General features: G+C 41.7%; 1 long non-coding RNA gene across 1 annotated transcript; it reads right to left on the bottom strand.

The window, feature by feature from the left end:
• Window positions 1–1,017: 1,017 nt before the first annotated feature.
• Window positions 1,018–4,220, bottom strand: LOC130593827 (uncharacterized). The gene is made up of 3 exons (XR_008970888.1): window positions 4,135–4,220; window positions 3,855–3,937; window positions 1,018–1,400 (listed from the first exon to the last, which is right to left on the bottom strand). It is a non-coding gene; the product is annotated as an uncharacterized LOC130593827 (long non-coding RNA).
• Window positions 4,221–7,307: the final 3,087 nt, after the last annotated feature.

Below are 7,307 nucleotides of genomic sequence, written 5' to 3'. Positions count from 1 at the left end.
AAGGACTTGGCAGAAGCGTGTGTCCCAGCGGGAAGTAACGGGGGGGGGGGATAGGGGGAGAGGGCTACCTCTCTTGGCAGCAGCAAGTGGTGAATGTAACTGAAGCTTTAATGTGAAGTTGTGTCTTGAGACACTACTACCCATCAGTTAGTCACTACACCTTCTCAGTTTGGGGCTGTCATCCTGCTAGCAAAGGCAGTCTAACAGCAGGAGTGTTTTACTGCTTTGTAGTTCTGTTCCTAATTCTTACTGTTTCTATTTAAAGGTAGTTTAGGCTAGTTTGGCAGATTTTACCCTGAGGAAGGTCAGGGTGCCTGCATGAATTCCGTTCTCCTGTCTACATGATAAACATTTGGGAAATGCATTCTTCACTTGCATCCACCAGAGGATGTTGCTTTTGACTGGGGGCGAAGGAATTATAGCTCCCTTCAGGTAGGCAGGTTTCATAAAAACAGTAGAAAAATCACAAGGAGACATGGCTGAAAACAGAATTTGGGAGGGCGGGGGGTGTTACTGAAGTATGGAAGTACCTTGACAGCAGCTGTCTACAGTATAGCTAGTCGTTTTGTTAAACCATTTCTCTTGCTGGGCTGGAAAGGTTGGGGTGTTGCCATTTTGGTTTGATGGAACACTGGGTGGAATGGAAGGGATACAATTTCGACTGGGTAAAATTCAGGGAAGCTGGCAGGCAAGGTAAGTGTTTAAAAAGTGGTTCAAGTCATTGTGGAACCCAGTAGTTGAAGTAATGGGGTTGCAACCAACCCAGAATTACATGGTGAGATCTACATTAAAAACTTAATTGGGTGACCAAATGGATTTTCCCTGGGAACTCATAAAGCAAACTCAAGGCACTGAGCTAGTGATTGCTGGAGTTGCCTACGTATGACATAAGAACCAGTGAGACAAGCCACAGAAAATTGTGTTGATTATGGAGAAACAGCCAGCAGTAGTAGCAGCAATGTGTCTCTAAGGAGAAAAAAGTAGAAGAAGCTCATGAATGGACTGGATGTGGTACAGGCTAATTTTGGATGAGAACCATAATTTGTTCTTACCTTGTTGCAGGTAAAAGGATTCTGTGTTGTATGTAAGCAGATGGGTTTGTATCAAAGATACACGTGATTCTGTCATTAGTTTCTCCTTTTAATAGAAGTAACTTTGGGGACTGGATTTTGGCTAGCTACTGAAGTCCAGAGGGACTGATTTGCAGAAAACAAAGTGTGAACCATTTATATATATATTATTTTTTTCCCTGGTAATTTACTTGAATAGGTCACCTCTCTGTCTTGGATCAGTGCAGTCCCCCAATCTAGGTATAGGCTACAAGGTGCCATAAATAGACCTCCAGGGACAGATTTTGCCAGCCAGCCAGGCAGTCAGGGCACCACTGGAGTCTGTTGAGTCTAACAGGAACACAAAGGTCCTGAGATCAGCAGGACTAATATTAGCTTTGGCATATTTTTTTTCTACCCTCTTAGTGTTGCTTTTATATCAAATCTGTTGTTTATTGTTATGAACAGCAATAAAAGAATTTAGGTTGAAGGCATCCTTTTATTTTTATATATTTTTTCTTCTTAAAGAGATTTTGAAATCCCTGGTCTTTGGAAGGGGAAGTAAATTGAGTTTGGGAATGAAGTAGTTGGTTATGTGTTGGTCAATTTTTTTCTGTCCTAGTGGAAAAAAACCCATCACACCACCAAATACTGCTTCAGTAAAAGAAATGTAAACAATCTTAATTGATTTACTATTAACGTTGTATCCTTGGTGTGTGATATAACAAATATTTATTTTTAAAAGCAATGGAAACCATCCTAAGGCTTCTTTTATTGTTGTCTTTGGTAACATGTAAATTGTTTGTTTGGTAGTTGTTTCTTTTCCAAGACTGAGTCCTTCCCAGCATCTTCCGAGCTTAGTTCTGATTTAAAAATCTTACAACATGGATTTCTGAAAAGTGGAATTTTGTCACACTGAATCTAGACTCTGGCTGAGGAATAGCCAGCTTCTGGAACATTTCCAAAACAGGCTGAAGGCAGAGAGGATGTTTCTATCAAAGCCTTGAATCCTGAAAGAGTGTTATCTGTGGGCCCCTTCGTATTTATATCAGCTTGAAGTATGGAGCGGTAACACCAGCCTCACTAATGCTCTGAATCACCACAGCTGTCACTTCCATGCTGACTTTCCTCAAGTTCTGCTGTTGCTGGCCACCCAAGCTGTATCTGAAACCTTATTGTTCATTTTCTTTCTCCCTGCTCTTAAGCAGAGTTGTAGTAGGCTGAAGCCATTTTTCCCTAACATGATGAGCAAAACCAAAACGGCCTTAAAAAATCTGAGAAAGTGTTAGCATTAAAATTTCTCCCTCAGTTCTTAACAGTCCTTTCTCCCAAATTCCATCTGTGTCATGCTGAACTTGGGGAAACCCCTGTCTGAATAGATCTTGGAGACCATCTGCAATCCTATACTTGGTTTTCTATAATAATGTACCACTTAAATGTAAATGTATTCAGGACTGAAATTTGCTTTTGGAGGGCGTTTAGACCCTGTGCAAATCTTTGCAGTCTTACTGCTCTAACATTCGCACTGGTGGAGCTTATGCTTCTGGGTGCCTGCTTTGCAAAATGCACAAAATTGCAGCAAGAGGAGCTACCTAAGAGCTCACACCACTTCTCTGTCTCCTGGCATGAATGCATTACATTCCATTTTATGTTAGTAAAATATTTATGAAGTTTTATCAACATGATAGGAGCTCTTGCCTCTTTTACAAGAGGTAGGAATTACGAGCAGTCTGCCTTCTCTCTCAGTTAATCTACTCTTCCATCTAGTGTTTTTCTTTTCTCATCTGGACGTAGATACAATCCAATAACAAAGAATATTTGTTTTGTGGTCAAAACTATCAGGGTCAGAGTCTACACTCCTGGCAGATTTCTTGTGCATAGAAAATTTATGAAAGCACGGAGATGCTGGTTTCAGTAATCTATCCTTAAAAGGTATCCAGGCATTTTGTTACAGATCAAAACACATAACCCTGGGCAGCTCTGAGCTATTTACATCTGGTCTGTTTGGGCCATAACGTTGGCAATTGCATGCATCAAGAAGGGAAGAGAGGCATTAAATTTAGGTGTCCAGTTCATGGAAATGGTTTGTTGCAGTTTCTTTTGACCTTCTGAAAAGAAATGCAACAGTGGCATCCTGTGGCCTGAGCAGTTCATGGCAGGTGGGGCTGGTGTAGGGCAGGATCCACTGCCGAGGTCTTCCTGCACCCGTGGGAAACAGATCAAGTTATTTCTAAGTTCGTTTACAAAAGACGTCCACAGTGTTTCAACCCGGTGCACATCTTCTGCCTGAAGTACAAAGCTGCTGTCTAATTTTCCACAGGTTCTCTCCACCAACTTACCTTATATTCTGCTGTTTATTTTTGTACCAAACTTGCCAGTGTTTGGGAAAGAGAGGATGACTTCAGTTATCACCTAGGAGAGAGGACTTCTACGTTGCTGTCTTTGTGCTGCTGAGCATTTCCTCAGAAAAAAGGAATGGAGACTGCGAGTGTCCTGTTTTCAACTATCCCAGGCTTTAGTGCCACATACTTAGTTTAAAAATGAATGTTTTAGGAAAGTCCAATGAAGATAAGGCTAGTAAGAGTTGTTTTCCCTTGTGCCTATGTCATACCTGAGTGCTCACTCCCACACACCACGTGTGTGTCTCTTGAGTTTCTCAAAATCTTGGCCTTTACTTGTTTAACTTGGACAGGCTGTGATTTGCTTACCTCCTCACCAGCCGATATTGGCAGCCATGACCACCAGGCTCTCTAAAAGCTTGCAGGAATGCCAGAAGGTATGTTAATGAGGAACATACAGGCTTACCTGCAATCTTACGGGCACTTGTCAGGGAAGCTGTTGATGGCCTCATTTTTTTGGCCTTCTTCTGTTTTCCATTGTCTTCTCTTCTGTAAGAAAGGAGATGTTAAGGTGGTCTCTTTTAAAACCTCTTCCTTCCTACTTCTTACCTTCATATGTGGAAGAGTAAATGTTACTGCACGCTCAAGCACCAGGAAGGAGTGTGGGTGGAAATAAAACAATTTTGTTCATTCTGATTTTTCATTTTCTTGTACCCAGAAGGCTCTGCATGTTTTGGGTTATTTACCTTGAGAACTGGAAAAGCAGAGTATGGACAAGGGTGTCTGCTGCTGCCTGTGCATGGAAGAAATTTTGATGGCTAAGTTTTGTTTTGCAGGGAAGTCATCATGATCCCTTCTTGGGATGGCTGAAGCAGGAGGCATGGAAACAAAACCAGCAGCAGACAGGGGCTTAATTGTTGCCTTTAATAATGAGTGAGTACTCTTAAGATTTTTTTTTAAATTGCTTAACTGAGCTTGCACCACAGTTTCTTGCAGTATTAATCCCTGGGCTGCCTCTTAAAACACGCACATGCATGAAAACAAACAAATGTTAAGGCTGGCTGTGGCTCCAGTGATGTTAACCCCTGCTCCTTTTTGTCAGTTAAACTGACAACCAAGATAAGAAGAGCCGGTGTTGGTATAGTCTCTTGCAAAACAAACCACTCTTGACAGACGAAGCAGCCTCCTGTCAAACGAATTTCCTTTACAACTGCCGAGGGGACTATTTTTAGTTTCATCTGCCATTCTTTACTCCTTAATCATCTGGTTCATTTTTCTCAGTTTTTCTCTCTTTTTTCCCCTTCCCCACCAGCTCTTATACCAGGTACTGCTGATAAATCTGCAAAGAAGGAGGGCACCGGGCTCTGATAGCAAGTATCTGCACCAGGATGCCACCAGCCTTACCATGTCCAGCTCAGCTCTAGTGTGTGAAGGAAGGGAGCCTTCAGAGAAGGGCAAATAGACCACCCTGAATCTAGATGAAGGATGTCAAAGACCAGCAAGTGAATGAGATCAGTTCTTGTCAGGCAAGAGTTTTTGTTAAGGCTGAGTTGAGAAAACATGCTTTAAGTTGCAGGAGGGGAGCTACAAATGTCCACCACCGAAGCAAAATCACAGGCATACGGAGTCAGGCAGCAATCTCTTCATATGCCATTAGTAAGGCTGAGCCTGGCTTTTCCATTGGAAATAAAATAAAAGTGTTCTGGGAATGATGGTGTTTATTCCATAGGTCTTGACTTTGTGGTAGTGGCTGCCTTCCCTTTTTCGTCTATTTGACCCACTGCATGTTCTTAGTCCCTTGAGCAGCAGAGTGATTCTTGTCTTCTGGCTGAGATATAAACAAGAATTCCTGCCTATCTGTAATCCATTAGAGATTTTGTGATGCTATTTGCAAGACTAGGAGTGTCTTAAGGCTTTGGTAGCTCACAAAATAACACTGCTTTGCTCAGCTGCACATAGTAGTTCAATCAAGTCCATCATCCTCTGCAGCATCTTTATAATGCCTAATTCACATGGGTTGTTATATATTCTATACAGTCTTCCTCCACAGTATGCAAAAGCTTCACAATGAGTGGTTTTATGCCCATGGTGCTTCTGTGATGTACAAGTTGCTATAATGTCCACTTCATAATTGGATTTAGAGAGCACAGAGACAAAATGAGTAGTCTGAAGTCAAGAGGGAAGTTCCTGGCAGCAGAGGGAATTATGCCTCTGTCACCTGATAGTGAAAGTAACAGTCCTGGGGTTAGTGCACTAGCTAATGATTTCCAGGGAAGTGGCGCAATTCTCATGAAGAAGGAATCGCTAGAAATGGTCAAAATTTCCTAACAAAAATGAGTTTTCAGATGATACAAATGTTTGCAGGAAATGCATGTATTTTGAGAAAGTGAAGTAAAATTTGTTGTATTCAAACCAAAATGAACTAGGCTTAAAAGATGAATATTCCAATTGATCTCTTTTTTCCTCAGTGGGGAAAAAAAAAAAAAAAGGAAGAAAACCTTCTGGGGAGGAAAACATAAAAGGGATTTCCTGGTTTCTCAAATGGAGTGAGAATACAAATGCATTGTTGATTGAAATATAAAAACTATATTGCACCTTTTCTTCAGGATTTCCCCTCTCCATTCTTAGTTTTTTCTTTTTATCTCATAACTGACTAGTGCAAGAGTGACCAGTCTCCTTAACCCTAAAAAAAGTGTACCAGCACTTCAATCAAAATTCCTTAGCAAAGGAAAGTTAGAGTGAGAGAGCTGGGAAGAGGTTTTGTGGCTGACAACAGCAGCTCCTTACGTCTTTGGCTGCTTTACTCTCTGATTGGATTGAACGGGGATCTCCTTCACAGTTCTGCTGGCTCACCTCCTTCCATTGCTTGAGTTTGGACTGCACAGTAGCCCCACATTCATGCATCTGTGCTGGGAGACATCTGGTGTAATCCCAGCCTATGCATAGCAGAATTATTTGTGTGCTTCTCAAGGGCTGGTTCCCCTGCTGGGTCATATACCCGTCATATAACTGTGCAGGCTACAGCTGACAAAACCATTCCCGCTTTGCTTTTCCCCTTTATTCCATTGCTTTTGACACTGTAACTTTTTAGTTTCAGCTTTCTTTATCAGGACATTGGTGAGCTCTAATTCTGACTCTGCTGTTTTCAAGACCCTGAATTAGATTTTGGTTTACGAGCTGGAAGTGGGGAAAACACTAGAAGCAAGGCAGGTTTTGTATTTTTAAAGATGCTTGAAAGTCTGCCAGAGAGCTGGCAGTTTAGTGATGGATTCTGACATATCAAAGCAGACAAGTGAGAGTTCATAAGAATTCAAGTTCTGTTGAAAACCAGATTGAAACATGGCTAGCTGTGAGGGCTTTATAGAGAGAAAATTATTATTGTGGATATTCAGACTTATAAGTGTATTTCAGACCTTGCTGTGGGAAAAAAAACCTGTCATTCCAGCTTCATATGCATCCTTTGGATTTTGCCTCTATTACTCAAATGTTCAGTGTTTTCAGACCAGTCCATCTGTCACATCTCTTGCCTGGGTGCTTGGTTGGGACACTGCCCTTACGTGCCTGCACACATAGACTCTCAGTTTCCCTGCCACCTCTGCATGTGGAGCCTTTCTTTTAGGCATTTGTCCCCTTTCTCAGTAGTCCAGTTCCCTGCCTTTGTAGTTTTTTGTTGTTCTACAAACGGGGGCAATTGCATCTTCTTCTGGATCAGTGTCATGAGAAGAAGCAAGCAACTTCTTGGCAGAGAACCTAGAAAAAAATCATTTTGGTTCCACCAGGTGAGGAGGCTTTGACTGTCAAAATTTCTCATGGCATGTTAGGAGTTTTTGAGCAAAAGTGTCAGGATGAAATGAGAACACTGCTTTCAAAATGGCCATGAAAGGAGAAAGCCAAACAAAACAGAATTTTCCTCTTGCAC

The sequence above is a fragment of the Pezoporus wallicus genome, unplaced genomic scaffold (genome assembly GCF_028554395.1).
Source record: "Pezoporus wallicus isolate ANWC-B61680 ecotype Strahan unplaced genomic scaffold, APGP_CSIRO_Pwel_v1 contig_818, whole genome shotgun sequence".
Classification (NCBI taxonomy): domain Eukaryota; kingdom Metazoa; phylum Chordata; class Aves; order Psittaciformes; family Psittacidae; genus Pezoporus; species Pezoporus wallicus.
This window is presented reverse-complemented; position numbering and strand designations above follow the sequence as displayed.